Here is a 25,114-nt window from a genome sequence, read left to right on the forward strand (position 1 = left end):
GACTCGTAGTGTTTCCAAGGGAAACAGGGCTTAGAAAAAAAGGCCTGAAATCATCTGGCAGACCTCGTCCCTGTTTCAATCTACTTTATCACTGTGGTTCTGACGGTGATTAGATAATGAACCACTCAGACACACAATTTACACAGCAGCTAATTTCATCGGCCTGATTTGAGGGTATGGTTTTTAGGGGGCCATCAAAGAAGCAGATGAAGGTGCATTTGTCATATATGAGTGACAACCATTCACACTATCTGAACAAAATGGTGCTGGCCCTTATTAGAAACACATGCTATTATCACATATTTAAAGTGCAGTTGAAGCCATAATTTCAAATTGCCAACTGGAAACATAAGGGTAAAACAACCAGATATTACTGAAGCATGTGTGCTGACTTCATGCCCTTCTGAAGACAATCTGGCAACATAATTCAACTAGGATTTAAATTATCAGATAAGCAGCATCACAAAAAAAAACCCACCAAAAATTCTTTACATGTTTTAAAAATAAAAATATTAACAATTAAAAACCTTTTTTACTTATTCCAGAGTCAATTTTCAGCATATCTGCCTGCCTATCCTGTAAGATCAAAGCTATGCTGAGAAATCAACAAAAATAATTTTATCACCAAAACTAAAATCAACTGGTCTTTTTCCATGGGGGAGGGTGGGGGAGTGCAGGGGGAAGAAAGATGCATGTTTGTATCTTGACATTATATAAGATAGGAAACAGTAAACCACAAATAATTTCTTGACAGACAGACAGAAAATGTAGGTTCTTTGTTGTCATCCACATATTAATCTTCATCTTGCATTTGGACTTACTGAAAACAGTGGCATTAGCAATAAAGATTTTACATCAAAACAGGATACACAGGTTTAAACTGTTGTTGACAGACAAATGTCAAAATCATTTTCACATAAAATAATGAGAAGCCTTTAAAACAGTGGTTACCAGAAGTTTCCTCCCCTCCCATCAGCCGCCTCTCTCTGAAGGTCATCAATGAGCTCCAATCGTACAAGGAAAACCACCCCAGCAATAGATCCAACTCTGATGCTGGCTATGACACATAAACAGGCTGCTCCATCCAATGGAAACTCACTACACTAACCCAGTTAAGGATAAGATGCTGTGATTTTTGCTTTCCATAAATCCACATCCGCACACCTGACTCAATGGGACATGGGCTGTCCAGATGAACAAATACTGGAAAGTATAACTGAACAGCTCTGCTCTGATTTACAAGGAAAACACTAAATAAAAAGGGGGATGAGGGAACAGGAAGGAAGATGTCACAATACTGATTAAAGAAAAATCTACCTGCCCAGCCTTCTGAACAGGTGAGTAGTATTTATTCAGCTAAAAGCATTGACTTTTCTTCCATACTAAAGTGTCAGTCTAAATAAACACATTCTCAAGTTGTGAACAACTTCCTTCCGCATTTGGTGTCCGAAGGTTAAAAAAAAAAAAAAACAGAAGAACCCCACACATAAAAGCCAGGAGAAAAGCTCCAGTACTATAAAGATCTCACATTTTGAACATAAGAGCAAAGCAGACAGCTTGGTGTGGTCTTAAGGAGAAATGTCCTTTTTCTGGAAAAGCAAACGTAATGTGAATTAGTAAGAACCAAACACAGCTCTATACTAGCTACATTTTTCTGTTTTCTTCAACAACAGTAAAATACTTCTCCAGTTAGTATCTTCAGCTCTTCACACCTTCCCATTCCTTTCCACAAAAAAGAAAAAAATAAATCCAAGTTCTTTATTCATTCAAACCCAATTAACTTAGCCTAGTTGTACCCCTAGAAAACCCAATCTATACATTTTACTTTTGTTCTCAGTCCACTAAATGCTTTAATCCATAGACACTTAACATTCTGTCAGAGCTTCCTTTGCGTCTCCTGCTCCTGCCAGCTATCCTCATGCCTATTGTCACCAGTCATCCCACAGCTCATTTAGGCAACACTGAAGACAGATCCATGTACAGCAACAGGCAGTTGCCTGGTCAGGTGACAAGTCCCTCTACTGAGCTTCTGATTTCAAGGCTACAACTTAGCTTTCTCTCCTCTTCACTGGGTTGCTTGTCTCTTCTCACAGAATAAATGGATACTAGTTGCATATTCCGTTAAAATGTTGGATTTTGAGCTTAAATATTCAATTTATGTTTAGAGGAAAAGTACATATTCCTAACTTGGGAAGGAAAAAACATCTCATACAATTCCCTTACAGATAGGAAATCAATTAAATTAATCATGCCAGGTTTTATTTCTTTTTCCTTAAGTTATTAGGAACAATTAGAGGAAAGAAATTTAAATCTCTTCCCGTTGAGACAACTACAGTTTATTAGGGAAGCGGCAGGTATAAGATTTTATCTGGACAAAAAGCCAAACTGGTGTTAATGTCCACATTTTGGCATCAACTGAAGGACTCTTCTCGATAATCAAGAAGCATTGAGCTTTATTTGTGAAATCTCTTGTTCAGGGTTTGTCAATGCCAACTTCAGTTGCCAACCTAGAACAGATCAGCCTCTAACAACCTAGACAGAAGACAAGGGCGTACTCAAGGGCAAAGGAAGAGAGACACTGATGTGATGAAAGAGCCTTAGTTATAATTTCATCTCAATTTCTGTAAGATGTATCTTGGGCAACCCAACCCATTATGCCAGCCTCAAGCCTGCTCTGTAATGATGGTCCACCACAAATCATGTCGAGCATTGCAGGGAATTCAATTCTCTTCTGCAGAGCTGAGCACTGATGTAGCAAGCAAGAACTGGTCGTAACCTTAGGAAATTAGGTTCTGCTTGTGACAGGTGAGATCTCCAGGTTAAAAGCACAACTGTGAGAAATTAATGAAGTCTAACTTAATAGAATAATGTTTCGCTCAGCCCTTGGTTTTAAAGAAGTCTATATAAAAACATAAAGTAGTAGGGAAAAAAAGGAGTTGTAAAGCTGATTAAAGAAATGGGACATACCAAAAAACATGTATATTGTTTTCAAATTATAAAGGTGAGAATAAGAACTATATTAATCTTCAAATCTTACCTGATATAGATTCTTAACAGTTTATTTTATTTATTTATGTGTGTGCCTGGCTTTGCTTTATTAAGTGAGTGAAATTCCTCTGTCAAGTAAGGCCTTTAACTCTCTTTTGTTAGGGAAGATAATAAGATAACCCCTAGTTCCCTCCAGCAATACCAGCAGCTAAACAGAAAGCTCAAAGGCTCTATTCTAAAACAGAACAAATACCAGACTACAATGACCTCAATGTCCAACTAAAGACAGTGCAACACCTGTATGATGAACAATACCCACAGGGTGGACACTGGCCATGAACCTTGAGTAAGTAGTAGTGTAAGTAACTGATATCAAGCACTATGTAGAAAAGAAGCCTGCTGAAAATAAAAAGGACCCACTAAAATATGCTGAACTGGAAGAAGCAAGGAAGATGAGAAGGAGGTCTTGAGATGCAAGATGATAGTAAACAGATGAGAATTTCCATCTTCTGAAGGAAGAGGTAAGATTAACTTGGGTATCATGCAGAAAAAGAATACCAGTTAGTTGATGGACATTTGGGTCTCAGAAGAAAGCAAAATGAAAAATAAACAAAGAAATGCTGTTATTGGCTTGGCTGATACTGATCACTGCTTATAACTGAATTGGTGAGTTAAAGTAATAGAGAGTCATTTTGAGCTGAAGCAGATTACTAGCTCAAAAGATCTTGGTAGAAAAATGAGGAAGAAATGGTCCCTGAAATCATGCTAATGCAGCATATGGGTGAGGAAGAAAAGGACTCGAGTGAGATGCTGCAGAAGAACAGAGTGCACAAACACAGTCACCTGTCAGAAGTAAAATTCATTCTGATTATGAACTGTGTTTAAATATGGTGAACCTCAAACACAACGTGTCTGTCCTGTTATTGACATAATGAGGGTTTAACTTCTGTAAATGAGGACCTTTTCAAGGTTAGAGACTTGCCTACATGCTGTTCTTAGCAGCATACTCACACCTGCCAGGCTACTCGCTCTGCAGTCTAACTTCCCACATCTTCATTAGAAAAATCAGTTTTTTCCAACTTGTGCTAAACAATTTGTCTTACAAAAAAATGTGTTATGATATTCTGGAATTTCATCAAAGAATAAACTGATCCAACTATGCTACTTCATTTATTTAATTACTCTTTCCAGAAAAAAAAAAAAATTAAGAATATATTTAATACGAAGTTCCCCAAAACTAGCCATGCATTCTCAAGACAGTGTGACCTATGGACCACTACCTTCTCCAACTAATATAATGAAAATCTTTTGTTCTTCCCATGTCTTTGTCTACTGCATTTGCATTTTGAACAGAAGGATTCAGCATTTCTCAAACATTATCCCAAACCACAGTAGTCTCCTTTTGCTGTTCTGTGCTCCAAAACGGCGCTCTTTCTGCTAAAGGAAATTATACCATAGGACTATAATAATCTCCCAGAAAATGCTGATGGATTTACACTCTAGCCTGAACCACACCAAAGTAACAACTTCACCTGAAGTTGCAGAAAGCAGCTTAGAAATTCTCACTGCCACATCCAGGTCCCTTTTCTGCTGCCAGTGGACTCAAGCCTAAAGGATTCTTCACTTTCAGTGAGGGACTTATTTTCAGCTAAGCACTTTATCTGAGCTGTCTGGGTCCAAATGTGGTGGGTACAAAAGTAGTTTATAAGCCACATTAAAGTGGTAACACAGTAATAGCAGATAAAAGAGATTCAGAAAGTGCAATGACTGGCTGGAGAAGATGTGAAATCTAACTCTGTTTTCTTAACCTGAGGAAGAGCAGAAACTATTTGTCAGGTCGTGATGACTGCCAGGACACAAGGACTGTATCTTCTCCTCACATGCAAAAGTAATAGCAGATAAATATGTATACAGCACCGCAGTAACAAACACCACATCTTAAATGGTATCATCTAATGGCATGCTCATTTCTTTCCATTTCTTTCAAGAATCAGCTTCAAAATTCTTTGACAAAATTTACCTCTCAGCCTCAGAGATTTTTGCATTGCTTATGTTATACCTGTCAAGATCTGATGACTGTATGTTATGTATTCATCTGAACAGAACCACTACACTTAGTTACAGGCTATCATCAACCAATTCATTCTCTTGCTAAAATCAAGTCATCCAATTACTCCTTGACTAATCAAGGCTGTTTTGGCTTTTTCTTTTTTCAAAAGGTACTCAACAGCATAAACAGTTCACTTACAAGAAATGGAAAGGGGCTAATCAGCAGAATTATTGTTTTGCTGCCACAATTTGCAGTATTTAAATGTAGTTGCTGATTGGACTGAAAGTTTTATGATATAGCATATAAAACTAGTTTGACACAAAACTGAAGCTGCCTATAGCCTAAACTTTATTGTTTCTCGCTGCTCCAAGCTGCCACTGAGATACTAAAAACCAAACCAGAACACCACTACTAGACTTATCTTGTTCTGTTCTTAAGTGCAGTTACAGAAATGAATTAATATCTTAAAGATTAAGATATTTATATTTGATAGATCCATCGCTTAATTATCCTTATCCTTAAAGTAAAATGGAACCAAATATTCGGCTACTATTAAACTCCACCTAACAGCACTTCAGTATCTTGTATTCATTTACAAAAGGTAAGCAACTGCATTGGTATATGCTATGCCCTAATTAAGAGGGATATTTACAGTTATTCAGAATCTGAACTGCATCACAAGCTGAAACTCCCATCGGTATTTAGAGTAACAACTAGCTGTTCTCGTCACTAAGCTCTAAGAGAATGTTTAGTAACACCACCAAAAACCAGACCCAGAGAATAATTGGCACTTGCACTTCCTCTCCAGCATACATTCAACAACTATTATCAAAAAGCACTGCTCGTCACAGACTGATATGGCACATCACAATACACATACATACCCTGTTATAAGCCCTGAAATAAATGAACAGTTATATCTATGTGGCCACTTACTGGGGTGGGAATAGGGGGAGAGAACAAAAATGGGGTAACTGGGGGGGGGGGGGGGGGAGGGGGGGGCGATTTCTTTAAGCTATCAAAAGAAACAAGACTACAAGTGTCAAAAAACCGATTAAATTATAAGTAATATCTGTACTTAGACTGGCTTGACATGCTATCATCAGAATTAGAAAGATTTAAACAGTAAAAGATCCCGCTATTTCTGACAGAGGTATAAGTACGTTTAACATTATGGAATGCATTATACTTCGATGATGGTACATTTCACTATGCACACTCATGATCAGAAGGGCAAAAGAATACTCTCGGAGTCAACATTTAACAGCTTCCTAAACATAGCACGTGTTAACAAAGAACCAACAAATAAAGTAGGTTTAGCATGTTTTCCCTTGCAAGCTAATTTCAAGTGAAATTAATCACCTGTAACACAAACCTAATATTCTTTAAGCAGAGTAATTTTCAGTTGAAGAAGGTGCACCTGCCTACATCTTCAACATAAGCAAAATCAACCACAAAAAAAATTAAATAAAATGCTGTAGTAAACCTTGACTTCTGAAGAAAGAATTTTTTCAGACATCTTTTGTCGCTTTGTTTTGTGCTACAGCCCTTTAAGTTTTGTCTTCATAAAGCCCTAACTAGTTGTAATCACTCGCAGTCTAATTGTGGACATTTATCTGCTTTTCTTATGCATAGAACATAGCTATTAAAGCTGAATGGTGATGGTGTGAAGTATAGGTTAAATTGGGTGAAATTAAAGCAAATTACTCTGGGATGTGGAACTCTGAAAATAGAAACCGCCAATGATTTGCAACCCTCTTGATGATCAGCTTCACAGAACCCTAAATGACAAGAAAACTTACATATTTTAAAGTTAACTAGATTTTTTTTCAAATAATATGTATAAATTTATTTAAAATGCAAGCAGTCACTGTGGCAATAATTATTTTGTTTTACCTGCATCGTAGAAATATAAGAAAAGGTTTTAATTCCCATTAAAACCACTTGTTTTTATTCTCAAGTTTAGCTGATTTTTAGCAACAGAAACCCAGTTCAGAATATTAGTTGCAGCATTAATTACGTTGAGCACAACGTTACGGTTTATGTGTACCATATGGCTACACACACAGAGGACGGTAAAAGCAGCTGCTTCGGGCTCTCTCGACCAGTACAGTATCAGGACTCAAATTCATTACCTATATAAAAGATAAGCAGCTACATTCACCCTGCTGAGCACTAATACCGCACCAATCAAGACAGCGCAAATCAAGCACCCCTCCCCAAAAGTCTGAAATAGCGGCTGAACGGCAGTCCTTTCAATATCAAATCTATTGGGAGTGTTTGACAAAAAAGGGCAAGTCTATTTCTGCACCAGAAGACACACAATAAGAGCGTGTAGCAGCAATGCAGGATTTTAAATGACTGTAGTATCAACTTTGGGAGCATACAAAGAATTTACATTTGCATAAAAGTACTCATCAAGCGAGTACTACACAAGGTCAGGGATGGGAATTATAACCTCCCCAGGAAACACTGAAGCAAAGCAATTCACATCAGGACACATAAGCCAGCAGAAGAAACCTGGATTCTGCTCCTGGTAGAAGCAGTTTTAACAGAGAAAAGTAGTTACCAAGACAGTCGGTCCAATGAGCTTATCTGTAAAAACCTGTTCCAGAGCCCTTACCCTTGAGTCAGTCTGACAAATATTAGTTATTTATTTCAGATGTAAAATGTGTTTACTTGCCATTGCTCTTTCATCCTAGCACCACTGGGATGTAGTCAACACTCCACAGGCAAAACCTTCTACCTGCTGAGATTTGCTATCAAGTTGGTCACACTGGGTAAAGGACATTATTTGACAGCTGAAGGAATAAATCTGAGCCCTTCATGCCTCTGTTTGCAGAGGGCTCACTCTGACTGCCCTTGATCATGTATTTGAAATACTATCACTGCAATACCCACCAGAGAGTGCTTGGGACAAACTCATTCGTTACTCTTCTTGTTACAGACTTTACACAGGACCACAGCAACATCGTAATTCACATGGACTCGCTATCAGAAGATGACAGAAAGGGCAGCACTCGATATAAAACTTTGAGGTGGCCAACATACCACATAAGTTGTTTAAATAATAATTCCTTAGGAAAAACTAGTCTCTCTGCTCAGATTTTTCCAAAATACAATTGTGTTAATTGGAACAAGAAGGGACTTTTGGAACCTAGCCTGGACCATTGCTAAATGTACAAAAGCCAAAAAGGCTGATGAATGCGAGCACTTGCTTCACGTTACTTTTTTTGCTAATGACTGAAAACCTTCCTTTGTGAGCTAAAGTCCAGAGAAGAGAAGCAAGCAGGAACAAGGGAGTCTCAGCATTATCACCCTCCCTAGCGTGAGTGCTGCCTGCATAAAGGACACTGCGCTCAGGAAGGTCCGGCCACAAGTATCAGCAGATAACTTTAAACATGTCTCTGTGTTCCACATATCCAGACTCTTCACAGAGGGCAATGTCCCTGTGCAAAAGCAGACTAGGACTCATGTATTTGCAATCTGAAGGCATCTGCACTGTACCAACAACAAAGAGACTCGTACGCAGATACTGTTTGAAATAAATATATACATATATGCGTACCTGTGTACTCATGACTTCCACCATCATCATCTCTGTGGTACATTTTACCCCTTCTTTCTGAAGGTCAGTCATTTAGATGTATTGTTTATGAATACTCATGCCAAGCTCTATGGCATCAGTCTTAACTGAGAGATGAGACTCACTGTAACAAAACCTAACTGCTGACAATAACCGTGTTTTCAAGACAACAGTCACACAGATCATGAATAGCAACTAGCAACCATCACATGTTAACAATGAACCTTGGTCTCCCTACCTGAATGTTTCTCCTTTGAGGATCTATTTCATTGCACAATAGAGGTAAAGAGGAACAAGCATAGAAAGACCAGATATTTTATAACAAAGCTGAGAAATTGTTAATGGCATACCTAAGTTTGTAATGAAGTGCTGTGTTGCTACATGAATAATTAAAAACACAAGCAAATGCCTCTCAGTAAATTTACCTTCTAGAAGTGGGACTCACACAACCTTCCCTCTAGACACTGGCCCATGTTCATAACCTAATCTGTAAACTTAATACAAAAGTAGCAATGCACTTCATCCCCTGCAAATCAGTTCAAATTTTATGAGAGTGCTGCCTATTGGTTTCCATTCATAGAAATCTCATTAGTAATAAACAAAAAATGACAAATCATTAGCTGCTTAAGAGACAGTTTGTTCCTCATTCATGATTTTTTTTCACGTGCAATGATTACTTTTCATGTGAAAAAAGTAATGGTAGAGGCTTGGAATAACAAGAAATATCAAACAACTTTTTAGAACAGCAACTGTAATACTGAAAACAAAAGCAAATATATAACTTGCATTTTATTTGAGATGTTAGACCTGATAAAGAGGGTTTACAATCTATCCCAATCAATGTTCAAATCTTAATGTAACAGTTATTCAGATAAACCTCAACACTTATATTTTACTTTTGATGTTAGTGCCCTCCTCTTCCTTATAAAACTTAAAACAGCTTCCCAATGGAAAACTAAAGTATGCTACTTGCTATAGACTGCATTTACATGAGAAGTAAAGAACTCATTATTTTGTACATTATTTTAGTAAAGCAATCCCTAGCCCTCTGGGATTTGCTTTTCTTTCTAGTAACATTCTACTTCAATGGTAACTACACTGTGGAACATATCACTTGTGTTTTGTAACTATCTGGCACCATCTAGTAGCCAGTGGCGTCTTCTTTACTAAATCCCATTAACAGAACCTGTGACAAGGGTGATACCTAACAGATATGCACAAAAAAACAACATAAACTTTATCTGAATCTCACACAGTCAAGAAAACATTTTACCTGGAGTTAGGTACAGACTGCTATAGCCAGTAACTACATGTACATTGAGCAAAATGCCTTACACCTTCCCTGAAAAAAATGCGATAAATAGAATCCCAGAATAGCTTGGGTTGGAAGGGACCTTTACAGGTCATCTAGTCTAACCTCCACAGAATACTCCCATTCATGTTGAAGCTTCAAAATAATTTAAGAATCTGCTGGCAAATTTTAGCAGTAGCAGACAAAATGCATTGCTTTATGCATGTACACAAACATTTATTTTTTCTTCCTTTTCCTTATCCTGAACACACTCAAGTTCGAAACTAAAAGAACCAAATGCTTTGATTAACTTGAATCCTGGACATACAGAGCAGGTTTTTTTCCATGATTACTAAAGCAAAGCGTCTGATAGGCCCTAAAGTTGGGAAGGGGGTAGGAAGCAGCAATATGAACATATCGAGGCTACTTCTTTATGTTCCCAAAGTGTGACTCGGTAGGAATTTTCATTTCCAATAGTAGTACTCCTTCAGCCTGCGAGCAAACACAAATACACTGCCCCGCCGTTCTGCTCCTTGCAAAATAAATATATAAATGTGATACTTTTGCAACATCTAACCACAGCTTTTTAAGCTGAAACAGTTCTTCTCCTTTTACTTTAGATGTCAAATCCATCACAGAAAAGAATTTTGTTTTTAAAAGACTTCCTCAATGAAGCAGTTCATTTCTCTGCCATTTAGCTCACTGTATTTTTACAAGCACCAGGCTGAGCAAACTATGATTGAGAGAAGCCATCTTATGCACATTGCTGTTGTCCCACATCATTCAGAACAAACCTTTTTAGATCGTTAACTACCACAGGAGTGCTGATTACACAGGCACCAGCAATTTCCTAACCAATGACCACCTGAACAATGATGTGTTCAGCTTCTCAGACCCTGAAGCCTTTCAGAGGTGAATCATTTCACAGTTTGGAACTAGATCTCCATAGCAACTTCCCTTTGAGGGTTTTAGAATCACCATCCCGTAATTCTATGATCATCAAGCTCAACCATTCCCAATGGTTCTTTTCACAGCAGATGGAAAAGGAAGCCTTGAAATTTTACAGTCTATTTCAAGCAATTCATCTGGCAGCCTATTAGAATTCAAAATATTTCGACCTTCAATCACAAAGCATGTTATCTGAAGCTGTGGTGATCTCAAGTCAAGACAAGCAGACGTTTTAGTCTAATCATCCATGATGAGAAGAGACTGACAAAAACTCTTAATTCAACCACCATCAAAATGCTTATTTTAACTGCATGAAAGTCTTTCAACAGGCAATGAAAACACACCATGTACCATTTTATCACAACCTTCCATTCAAGGGAAATATGAATTCTGAATATTGGCATGGATCTTTGCACTCCCCGACGGCTTTTGAACAAATATCTCCTTCCTGAAAGTCAGTATAAATCCAATTCTACCACATTATTTTCAACAGCTGTCAAGAAAAATGATGGAAGCAAATTGCAATTAAACTTCTCATGACTGAGTCCAATAATGCTGTAAATGAGTTACTTATTGATGGATCCAGTTTGTTACAGGCATCTTCTAAAGAAATCCAAATCAGTTACATCTGAGAAAATAAATAGCAATTAAATTATGAAAACATAGCATTGGTTAAAATCTCGAAGCAAAACTCAGTTTCATGATAATCATAATCAGAGGGGGTTTTAAGGGTTTTTTTTCCCTCCTCTCTGTTCCCAATCCCCAACTCAATTCCGTCTGTTTAAATAAACATTTTCCTTCTCAAATGCTTCAGTCAACCACTGAAATAATCTCAATCAGGGGCACAAAAGCTTTAAATCTGAGAATCTTTTCACCTAAAGGCCAGGTTGATTCATTCATATTTTTATCAACCTTAATTACAAGTTATACTGAAACATTTTTATATCTCAGATATACACTGTCTTCTGTATTAAAAGTGGTGGCTCCCCTCAAAAAAAATACCTCACTTCAAACAGCTCTGTAAGGTTAACACTATAAATACTTTATTCTTGCTACTATATTTTCATCAAAGTACAAAGCATCAAAATGCAGTAGTGAACAATCGCTAGCTTTAAACACAAAATGTGGTCTGGTGACTGAAGAATCCAGAACACTTGCAACTTTCCATACAAAAATGTCACCAATAGTATTTAACAGCATCAGCAGTAAGTTTGGTTAAAAAAATATTAAAATGTAAGCAACTATTTTTTGGCAACATGACAATAAGAGTTTTATACTTAAAAACAACTGCTGTAAAGCTTATCAAACTTAAAAGAAACAGCAGAAGGCACCTGTGCCAAAGCCCGGGTGTCATCAATGAATGGTGAAATTAACAGGTACATTACACTGTATAACCTTTGTAGAGACAGGAACACCTAATTGTTTTATTTTCTTTGAATGTAAAACTGCATCTTCAGTGTCCCTAAGCAGTTAGTTAACTGCCAGAGCAGCCACAATTGAGACGCTCTCTACAGCACTTAAAATGCCACATTTTATTAGGCTACTGGGAAAAACAACAAACCCCCCAGCTGATCTTACCCTCCTAGGTATTAACATTGTTGAGCTCTACTCCTTCTCTACTTCAAAGAAAAGGTCTTTTTAAAGTTATTTAAAAAAAATCCATAACAACTTAAGATCTCTCAAACACAAAGACTTACTGAGAGTGAATATTTTTGGCAAAGTCAATTTGAAAACTTTTCAGTAAAAGAAAGGATAACAAATCTTTTGGCACAGTATTTATCTCCGTATATTTTGCACGATTTGCAAAGATAGCTCATGATCAGAGCTATATAGCTGCTTGCACTAACTTCTTGAAGATCTGAGGGGAGGTATGTGAACATAACCACAGAATTCAACTTTGGATGAAGCTAGAATTTAAGATATTGTAAAGCAAATGGAAAAGTTATGCATCAAGTGAAAATGTAAACTGTTTATTTCTATATACAATTGGACAAAATAAATACAGATTTTATTCTAGCAATCTGAGTAAGAAACACCATGGAAAAAACCTCTTGATTATTTAAAGCACCATCTCCTGCAAAGACCACTCATGAAGGCAATTACACATGAACAGTATTAAAATTCTTAGTGATTTCCAGTGTTAGATCAGTTACACCAAGGGCTAGTACAAAAACTACTGCAAGTATCTTCCTAAAGGAGACGAAGTTACAGGATTTGTTTTATAACAGACAAAAATTTTGCTTGATTTTCCCCCCAACTTTAGTTTAATATGGAAGGTAATCAAATGTATTTATCAGAAGTTTTAACTAATCTGTAAAGCTTAGCTTTATGAATTTTTTTGTTTGCTGACCAAACATAACACAACCTTTAATACAACCTTTTGCTTAGCATTGTTCTATTTGAAACTGAACACAGAACTGCCCACAAGCAGCAAGTTATTTAAACATTTTGCTAATTAAAAAGAACAACTGTGACTCCAGAAATCCTTCCATGTGCAGACAGAACTACTTACATGTAATCTACTAGCCATGCAGCTGCTACTAAATGTAATTTGAACAGGAACATTTTTTAAAAATTCTTAAGTGATAGTAAATGCCAAGTATCTCGCATTGAACAATTAGACTGTCAGCAAAGGATGCCTATTAGTAACACATACGCAAATCATCCGAAAGTTACATCTTTACAATCTATTCTATGATTATGCACAGTTATGATTCAAAGTATTTTCATGGTATTTTACCACATATTTCTTGTAAATAGTAATTTTAAAACCTAGCAGGCAATTCTTAAATTGTCTTCATGTACTAAGAATGAGACCACATTTACAGCTTTTCCTCCTCCCAATATCCCCACCACCATATCTGAAAAACCTCTTCTTAAGCACAGTAGTTATATACTAGCTCACCGTTTAACAATCTAGAATAACCTTAAGTTTATTTCATAACATATAATCAAGCAACATACGGTAATTAAAGCACACTGAAAACAGCAGTTACTAGCTAATTAACATTACAGAAACACTTTTCTTAATGATAGAAAAAGACAAAGATGTTATAAAGTACCGCAGCATAAGGAACAGTTTGTTACAAACCTTGTTTTTTAAAACATTAAAAACTTCTACTTAGGAATTTGAAATTACAGTACTTTACAAATTAAAGACCTCAATGCAAGTTATGCATGGTTAGGCAGCAGTTTAGGGACTCCCCTTTCACCATGTGCTTGCTTCATGTAGGGCAAGCATCATTCAAAGTGCTGCACTCCTCCAGAGGTTCAGCACTTGCAAACACACCCAAGCTCTCTATTACCCTTATTCATGCGAAGTTAAAGAACTAACAAAGTTTCACTATTTCCACGGCAGTGAGATGCATCTTGCCAAAACCACAGCGCCTGAACTGCAGCTAGGGACAAGCAGCAAAGAACTGGAGCTGTGACAATGGCACCTTGGGCTGGAGTTAGGGGATGGCTGCCAAGACAGCCACTGTGCACTTCTAAATGCACTCATTTGCAACACCAGCTCAGCAGTGTACTTTGTTGGGTAACCAGCTTATGTTTTGCATTTAAATTCTGCCTTTAAAGCAATGGCAGTATTTTACCTTCACGTGCTAATTTCAAACCCACCTTCTACTTATTACCTCATATTTGATATTTCCCATTTGTCTGTTAACAGTGACACCTAAAACTGCTTGCTAGGTGAAAATGTGTACGCACACACAACCATAGCAAGTAGCCTCTTTGGAGGCAAACACTTTCATATGAAAATATCTGATTTTTTTCCTCCCACTACTTGTATCCCACTATCATTCACCAACTTCTACATATGCTTATCTTTTTAAATTATTATTATTATTAAACAACTTCTCAACATCAGGAATTATTTTGTGTCACTCACATTCCTAACTGAGCTTTCCAAAGGTGTATAGGAAGTGTATGAGCTTTCCCCACATGAACACTAGATGGAAAACACAAGGGTAACAGCTGCAAATTAGTTGTTGGATAGTAACAAACCAGATCAGGCTTTCCATAACACTTAGCACACGACCACGATTAGCATTGTGCTCACATATAGCCACAGGACAGTGCACAAGCAGAAGCGTGGCCACCACAGAACAGGCAGCAAACTGCCCATCTCAGCAGTGTTGCCTTAAGTTTCCTAGTCACTTCTGGCTGCACTGGTACACACATCTTAGTAGGGACTTTTTTAATTTTGAAATCCAAAAGAACTGCTCATATAAACATATGCTCAAATTCCTAAAGTTCTCTACATATGAACATTTGTATCATGGAATACAAAAGGTCAAGCAGACCACCAGAAATCAGCCTTTTGCCCAAGGAGACATGCATCTTAAAACATTCCCTCTCTGATTTTATGTATCTGGAATCCAAACATTCCAGAATGAAAAATAATTAATGCTAATGTTGTCATCCTTCACTTGACCACTGCCTTGTTTAAACATTACTGATACCACAACCTGGGGGTTTTTTTAATAGGTTGTGACAAAACCTGTCAAACTCACAGGCAGTCAGAAAGGACTCTGAAAACGAAGTTGCTAATTCCAGCATGCAGCACCCTTTGTTGAAGGTCTGGTTTGACACTGGTCTAAACTTCTGATAAAATGAGCCTAAAAGTCACTCTTAGACAGAATGAAGATCCTCTTCATCTCAAAACACTTCGGCTTTCAAAGAAACTCTCCAGAAAAAAAGGAGCGTACTGGCCATCACGTTTCTGGCAATTTTTAAGTCTCTGAACAAAGTCCTTGTTCATTAGCACCTAAATCTACCAAAAGAAATAATCTTCATCCAATTATTTTAGCAAGGTTCCTTGCAATTTTGTTTGCCCAAAAGCTATCATGTAGCATTTGACTTGGACCTTGTCTATCCTGTCTATTCCATGTATTTATAAAAATACGTGGAATTACTTTACGGTTTCTAAAACTAGTAGACTCTCAGCAAATGCTAAACCACAATACTTACACCTTTTCACATTAGACTAAAAACAGGTTACAAAAACCCCACATTTCAAGGGATGTGAAAAAGGCATATACAGGATATAAGCACTTACAGAGACACCTAACATTACTGCTACAGATGGCTCCTCAAAACAGCAAGTCAAGCCCCACCATCACTTCATGAAGTTTCCCTCAACTTGCAGCCTGCTCGCCATTTGCCCACGGGAAAGAGGGCTGACAGGGGCACGCCAGAGGCCAGAAGAACTGTCCTAGCAGACTTCACATCACCTGCTAGTTTGAAAGGGGAGAAAATAAGATGCAAAATAAGATCTCTCCAGAGTTGCATCCTATTTTTCCAATAACCTTATGATTTCAAATAAGTATAAATTTGTTACAAAGACAAGAGTTCACTCTCAATTCTACCCTTTTTGTAACAGCCCTGGCAAAGAATACTATACATACCTTTTTACATAATGAAGTAACCAAAAATTGGATCAGGGATAAAAAAAATCCGTATCACATAACACAGAAAGAAAATGTTACCCATCTAAGATTCTTTCTCTTTCATTTGGCAGGAAAACACTGATGTTCAGAGCTTATGAAAATACCATGCAGAAACTTCAAAAAGGTTAGAAACACACCACAAATCAGTAAGAGACATTTCTGCTTTAAAAAAAAAAAAAACAAACAGATTTTTGACGAAAGCATAGTTGCTGCAACAGTATGAACACAGCCTGTATTTTACTACTGGCAAGCCAGTGTTTACTCAGTGATGATTTTTCAAACTATTTGTTTCTATGCAATAATTTTCTGAAGTTTTATGAGATGTTATTTCAGGAGAGGAGCTTCTAAGCAGCTATAAAGCTGTTAAGTTTCTGTTCCGCCATTTATTTAATTGTACCTACATACATAAAATATTTTTCTTTAAATAAGCTGGTAGGCAGCATAGCTAAGAAAAAACACATTAGCAAACAGAAGATGGATTACCTTTGACTAGGCTCTCGATCGTGGTGAAAAATCAGAACTCTGATCACAAGATAATTTTCTTTGTGGTTTGCTGATTACTAACCCTAAAAATGTTCTCCCAGACATTAAAATCATCTGTTTCTCTACAATGTGCTTTCAGTTACTGGTTTTCAATTTTGAGCACAATATTGCTGGTAACATTACAATATCCCCTCCTCCTAAGAGAGGCCTTTAGAGCCTGTTTGAATTTCACGGGAAGACGCTGCCTTGCTCTCAGATGCTGCCTTCCTCCCCCACACTGCCATCCACAAGCCCAGCTTGCTTGTCTAGTCACTCCATCAAGATATTAAAACTGGTGGCATACCATACATATGAGACTGATTTATGCATTCAAACTGCATCATACGAGTAATCTTTTCCCTTACCAAAGACTCCCAAAAGGCTCTTTCTTCTTAAACATGCTGAATATTTCATTCTAGTTCTGAGGAAATATTTCTATGCAGTGCTTGTATAACACAAAAATAACACACTTGCACATAATTATGCTTGTCCTGAAACAAAGAACAGCTATTTGTTCTCTAAGGCAAAGTTTAAAACACAGGCGGGGAAAGGAAAAAAAAAAAAGTAATTTCACAGTGGTTTTATGGGTGAGATTTGAAGTTTGTGTTAAACTGATAGGCTTAACTTATCAAATTTCCCCAAATTTACCATTGCCATTTAAAGCAGCACTCAGACTGCACAGAAATTATCACTTCTCATATTCTCCCTGCTATAGTACAATAAATTAACTTCATTCTAGTAAATAGCACCACCGATAGAAAATCCTGTTAACCAAGGTCAGCCTGCTGTTACATTGCAAGAAAACAAAAAGCAGGAAGAAAAAATCCCCAAACCGGCAACTAGTACCACGTGCAGAGGAATTCTAAAAAAGATCTCAAAAATTCCATAAACAGAGAGATGAGAGAAAAGCCTCACTTGAGGGTTTTAGCTGACAAAGGCGGCATTTCTCTCCAGCAGGGACGGAATTTGGTTGTTGCTTATGAGAACCAGATGAAGGGACATGAAGGAGGACAGACTTGTGTGTGACTGCAACACACAAGCTAGAAATGACAGTGGCCTGCAACAGCCTCTCAGTACGCCTGTGGCTCCAGCAGCCTTGAAGGCACTTCCCAGGCAGGCAGTGCCTGTCACCCCTGCATGCTCCCAGCATCACCATTCCTGGGAATCCCACGCTCCCTCAGCCAAATAAGGCCTGATATGCTCCTGACACACGACAACACAGCAGAAATCAAGTACGCTGTCCAGCTTGCAACAGCAAGAACCAAGCACAGGGCAGACAAGAACAGGCTTATATGCCATATATAAGCTTATCACCCTTACTATGGGGGATATAGAGACATCTCCATGGCATGAGAACCACAGCTTACCTACCCTGATCTCACTAGTATACACTGTGCTCTTGAAACTTAATTGGTTCCCTCAGGTCATTAAACAGCAAGCTGTGTGTTCCCATCTACAGCAATACTAGGAAAAGCTGTGAAATACTTGTCTGAAACAGCAGCTGATCAGTAAGATCAGACTTAAGATGTATTTACTTCTTGTCATGTCTAATCCATTGTAATATTCCACAACACTGGTTAGATGAGGTAGTCAAAAATCTCTTAGCATGATAACATTACTCTGACCACACAGGTGGAAAATGCAGACTCAATAATATCTAACACTTTAAAAAAAAAGTAGAGGGCTTCGTTGAAAAAAATTAAATAATTCTGCTTTTTTTTTTTTCCTTCAATTAATAACCAAAACACTGCTGAGGTTTAGTGAGCAGGACACCTGAAAAAAGCTGATTCAGATAGCAGGTACCTTTGCTCTGCTAGGCGTACTCACACTGCACTCTCCAGTTCTAACAGCAGCTCAGGCAAGTCCTACAGTGACACTGGAACGCTTCTGCATGAAGTAAAACATATACACATGTAACAAAACTCCCCAATTTATTCAAAGAGTGCAACTGCATCCATTAGAACTCAAAACCACTCACAGTGAAAACATACAAAAGGGGAGAATTTTAATTTAAACATGCATACCAGTGTTATTTATTTCAATGTGGGACAAATCAACTCCAAGGAAACAGTTTCTCTTTCTACACAACAAGAATGTCTATTTGTAAATGATCAATTAACTCAATACACTAAATTATTCATTCTATGTGGCACAGACACATTAATGTCAGTCTGCAAGTGTAATCCATACAAGAGAGGAGGGTGTTTATTTTTTTTTTACAAATATATACTGAATAGATTAGGTTCAGACCAAGCCATCTCTATTCACACTGAGCAGAATTTCACTGTGATTCGTGGAATTTAAAATCACAAACACAGTATGACTAAATAAAAGAATTGTGCCCTTGGAAAGGATATAGAAGTACTTCTAAAAGTCACTTTTGTTCTGTCTTCCTACTTTTTCACATGCACGTTCCAAGAACGACACGTGAAAGAATGAGCGCAGGAATCATTAATCTACCAGTTCGCAACTTAGATTGATGTTGGAATAATAAAATAAAAAATAATCACCTTGGTAAAGTGATTGTTGTTAATGGTTTATCAGTTTAAACATAACTGTGAAACACAAACATTAAAATAAACGTGTTCTTATCAAAGACACTGCGTAGGGTAAGAGACTATGGGAGTACAGCTGCATTTTTAATACTGCTCTGCATGGTCTTCAGTTAGCATTTATATACTTTTCATATCACATCACTACATGATTATTGTGGGAACAGTGCTGTAATCATGATTCGTCTGTAAGCTACTTGTTATTTGTTCAATCCACAATTACCTTGAAATACTACTGAATGTTTGTCCCCTTCCCTTGTAAAAGCTTTAACTAATAAAACAAGAAACTTGCCAACACCGTGATATCTGGTTTTAAGAAATCCAGTATCAAGCTTCAGTAATTTCTGTCCCAGTTGTAACCAGTGCAACAGCCATCTTGCTATGCCAGGGCCATACAAAGAGGTTGGAACACACAAGCAAACAGTCAGATTTGTCAACACAAGAGGAGGTTTGAGGAAAAAAAATGGAGCTGCTAAGGCAAGTGTTCCCCATTCCTCAGAAGGATAAGCTACTAAACCAACGTTCTGTGAAACAGGAAAGTTGAGCTCATGTGCTCTGGCCTCAGTTCTTCTGACCCAAGGAGGAGGGGTGCCCACCAAAGGCAGCCTTTAGTGCTCCAGAACTGACATGCAGTCACTGAGACTTATTTCAGCACAGTTTCAGTTAGAGCCAGTAACTCCTGCATACGAATTACTGTAGACTTACACAGCTGCCATGCATTCCCTATAAAAATAAAGCAGTTTAATATAAAAATGAGTAACGGTGTAGCTTTGTTATAGTGTGATTTCTTCAGATGAGAACTATGCCTTGAGAGTTCTAAATAGCTAGAAGTTTTGAAGAAATGTTATTCCTTTATTAATGTTATGTGGAACCAGACAGACCTATTGCATACTTAATAGAACCAACATACAAAAACCTGCACTACTTACACATGCTTTGTTGAACTTCCCACAAAAGTTATCCTTCACTTAAGGGTACAGAATTTGAGTAGGACACAGCAGTATTTTCCACAAACGTCTGTGGTGCTGGATATGCGTTTTAACACAAAGAAAACAATATTAAAAAATAACTTAGACACACACAAATTCCTCCTATTCACTTTTAAGTGGCAAGACGTGTAAATAAAAGAAAAATACAGCAATAACAGTGGGACAGAACATCACAACAGATTAGGTATTTCCACCAGAGATGGCTGTTCCATAGGTGTCTGTACAGTCACTGGTATAGTAGGGTCAGAATCAGTAAACCTGCCTGTGTTATCAAAACCAGGATTTGCTTTGGGGGTTTGTTTTAAACCATGCAAGCTAAAACCTATTCCATTTATGTCAAAATGTGTTCATACAGACCAAAAAGATCTCCTAAAGTCCAGATCATTTTACTCAAGACTTTTCTCTGCTGCAGTATCATCATGTGCTGCTCATTTGCTAGCTGGGAAAAAAAAATACTGAAGCCTAACATGTATTTATATCTACTTGTTAAAAAGAGTACAAGAAAAGACTTCCATAATGGAGAAGGGAGGAGGAATGGATGTGGTAGGAGACAAGAACAGGACACAAAAAACCCCCACCTTTTGCAAATACTGTTCAAGGCAAAAGGGACATGTCATGTTAAACAGTAGTCAATAGCTGTATACAACCAGTAAACAAATTCAGCTCTATGAAAAAAGAACTACATCACCATTTAGTGCTTGCAATTTAGATTATTCTAGCGTGTAATACTTTAATTGTATAAAACAAAGCTGATGTCACAAACACAAAAGAACTTCTTGCAAAGCAAGCACCACAAGTAATTTTTATGCTGCCACTGATGGCTGACAAGTGATGAGCACTTTGTTTGAATTTATACACTTACGCATCTAAGGCAACAGGTGGCTTATAAAAAGAAAACACCAAGAGCTTTTTAACTCTTCATTCTCAAAATTTTTATAATATGCTTTATCATAATGACTAAACAATCTCTACAAATAAAAGCTCAACAGACTAACTGCAAAGATGAACTATGGCTCAGGGAAAATTATCCCTTCTTTTGATAAAAGCAGAACCTGTGGTAAGGTTCTGGATCCCGTTGACTTGAGCTCTGCCTACACTTACAATGTTTTGTAATTGCACAAAGCACTCAATATTTAGAGAGTACCATGTGATATATAAATTAAATCAATTTAAGACAAAAAAAAATATTTCCTTGCTGACTGTCTTTTCTATATCCATCTCAAACAACAGCTGAATATTGTAGCACAGTTGGAAGGAAATTTTTACTTTCAGGTCTTTACACAGTGATGTGTTTTATTTGTTACTTGGTGTATTTTTGGACCAAGAGCAGCATCACAGAAATGCGTTAGTTTTTTTCTAAATACTGCACAGACCAGTGAACAGTTTTGTTTTAAGTGCACAGTGTTAATTAAAAAAACAAACAAAACACCACATCTACACTGCACAGAATGCAGAATTATAGTTCGCATTTGCATTTAAGTGCAAAAGACTTCCAGGCAAAATAAAAGACATAATTAACACACAGGTAATTCAGAATAAAATAAATAAATCATTAAAAAAAAATAAAGTGGTATTGACTGAATATGTTCCATTTTTAAAAAATTAGAAGATAAAAAAGCAAAAGATATCAAAAAAAATCTTTATATTCTACCTTGAAATTAAACTATGAAATAGCCATCTGATGATTAAAACATCTCAGTGTTTGCTGCTTTAGATTAAAAACACATACCCAAGATACCAGACTTTTTCCTCTGCACAACAATTTTACGATACCATCCCTAACAAAAAAATATGACACATCAATATTTTCATCTTGTACACTACATATATATATATATCCACATGCACACACAATTTCTATGGTGATTTCACTGGATTAATCTTTCTGCTTTACGACACTTCAAAGCAGCACAGAGCAACTCAACCCAGAGCCTTACACCACCTATCTTTTATATTCCCTCTGCTTCTTTCCATATTTTCTCTGAAAGCCCGCAATCCCTCTCAGGTAGCCTACATTCTGGTAGCTATACATTTCCCCCCTTTTGCAACACGCTCACACACACTTGACTTCCCTTTCCTACTGCTATTTAGTTTTGAGACATCAATTTTCACATCAAATTACCAAAGCTCAGTGCATAAAAATATTCAATAAGCCTCCAGGAACCGTTATCTCAGTAACAGCTATCTCAGTAAGTACTGAAATGCAAACCTATGCTCAGACACACTTTAAAAGTTTAACTAGTAATGTGAGCTTATCTGTCATCATCCTTACTGGGAGAAAAACCTGTATGACAGGGTGCAGGGGGGGAAAGAAGGAAGAAGGTAGAGAGAGGGAAGGGAGGTGGTGTTTGATTTTATAAAGAAAGCCTTTAAACTAACTTTTTAAACAAAAAAATAACCACATGACACTGGGATACTCAGAAAATTAATTCTAGGGATAAACAACTAAGGTTCTGAGGAATCTTGCTGCTATTGTATCCAACAGATGAAACCCCACTTTAGATGAAAAACTCAAAAGCGCTCCACAAGAACAAATGGTTGGGTTGATAATGCATTTTTTGTTGATTACCTCCAGGCACTGAGGCTTCAGGATGTCATTTGAGGCTAGAGACCCCTTGGCATCAATATTAAAACAGCAGCTTTCCAAGCATCTCTACCAACTACTGCTGACAAACATGTAGCACTTAAATCCAGCCCAATGCTAATTTTGTTCTTCCACATAGGATTTCAGGACAAAGATATATCCTGAAACACTAAAAAACAGCTGGGAAAAACCCAGGAGTAGCAAATGTAAGAGTGACAGCTTCCAAACACAAAACCAAAACAACCCAGACCATCAAAATTTCTGCTGAGATGCCAATGATAACTGATTAATTAAAGATCACCTGTAAAACCATGCAGAAATGTAAAACTTCTTCCTTAGCCAGTGTGAACCTGGGCTTCATTAGGAGGGAAGAGAAGTTTTGGAAAGCGTACTGGAAGAATACCATCTTTGTCAAAGGCTCACGGAAAGAAGTCAGCAGATTTCCACATCAATACTTTATCTTAAAACAATAGCATAAGGCACATCTGCAACCAAATCCTGCATGCTCAGTAACATCTCCAGCATACATAACAGTCATCAAAAAGTCAGTTTTCCCTCAGACTCCAGGGGAAAGCATGCAAGGTTTGAAGGAAAACAAGTCCAACCCTTGCAGATTTGGAAGAAAAAAAAAAAAAAAGATGCGATTTCCATCACGTATTTTCTGCTGCTGCCTTTTTACAAACATTTCTCAACTTACGGAATCAGCTTAATGCTCCCTCAGCCAGAGCAGCACAACTGTTTCCTGGATTACATGTTAAATCTGATTACAGAAATGACCTATTTTTAAAATAACTCAGCAAGGAGAATATGGTTATTTTTAAAAAGCAAAAGCCCTTTTACTACATGATTCTACAATCAGTTCCAACAGCAGAGAAGAAACTACCAGCATGTAGATGAGAAAAGGTGCTGCAGCATGGACCTGCTCCAGCTACCAAAAGACATACTTATCCAGTGTGCAAGTCAGACACAAAGTATGACTAGGGAAGGAGCAGACACCTATTTTTCTAGAAGTGACATTTTGGTCATGGTGGAAGTCAGGACAGCTCCAATAAGCAGCAATTCTGAAATAAAACTGAAACAAAGTTTTTTCTTGCCATAGGCTGAGAAAGGTTACATCTCAGTAGGATTACTGAACAGAGCTTTTGCTGGGGTGTGACTCCTAAAGCAGTTCCTTTGGTAGGCAGATACACTCTTTGGCTTTCTAACATGCAGTAACTGCCACCAGAGGCTTACTGGACTACAGGCAAAGAAAAAGGAAGCACTCTAAATTGACACTCCAAGAATCTCAGATATTCGCTTGATACACACCAAAAAAAAATTATATTTTAGTGAAGTATTACAATTAAATACCCTAACTAAGCTAGAAGCCTTGTTTAGTTTGTCTAGGATAAATAACTTTCAACTTAAACCCAGAGACAGCTTTCTCCTGGTCTGCATTTGCACTATACACTCCACTGTTCAGTACACAGCCATATCACATACACAGATCACAAAAATACCAATAAGTAGGCCAGGTGATCAGGGAGAATTTAATTCACATATTTTGAGGACCAGAAGACCTAGCAGAGCATAAAGTGCACTCAAAATAACTTACAAGCATAAAGCTTATTATAACTGTTAATACAATGAACATGTCATATGATGTGCACACATTTCTTTTAGGAATATGAACCTAACACAAGCACATGACATGGCAAAGCTCCTATTAATAAAATCAGCCAGCACAAAAGAACACTCAGTGCTTACCACTGGCGGTCTTCACAAGCACTTCAAATATATTTTATCCCTTCAACTAGATTGCTGCCATTCCAGATTTCTTTCTTAAAAGTCTTCAACTTCAGTTACTATTTAAAGGGACTGTCCCATTTTTGTTGGGGGATAGAGTTAGTTTTACTCCTAGCAGCTGGTCTAGTTTTGGATTTAGTATGAAAATAATCTTGATAACACACTGGTGTTTTAGTAGTTGCCAAGCTGTGTATACAATTATGTCAAGAACTTTTCAGCTTCCCAGGTCCTGCCAGTGAGGAATCAGGGAAGAAACTTCAGAGTAACTTAGTCTCTTGCCTCAAGGCACTAAAAGCAGTATTACTTTTACCTCTAACAGGAACAGAAACATTGGTTTCTCTCATCTGGAGACCACCATGCCCAGAGATG

At 37.4% G+C, this 25,114-nt stretch overlaps 1 protein-coding gene across 1 annotated transcript in view; it reads right to left on the minus strand.

Moving 5' to 3' along the window:
* OLA1 (Obg like ATPase 1) overlaps positions 1-25,114 on the minus strand; it is a 101,022-nt gene that overhangs the window by 55,468 nt on the left and 20,440 nt on the right. The gene's annotated exons all lie outside the window — the stretch shown is intronic.

This window comes from Gallinula chloropus (assembly GCF_964237585.1).
Source record: "Gallinula chloropus genome assembly, chromosome: 5".
Classification (NCBI taxonomy): domain Eukaryota; kingdom Metazoa; phylum Chordata; class Aves; order Gruiformes; family Rallidae; genus Gallinula; species Gallinula chloropus.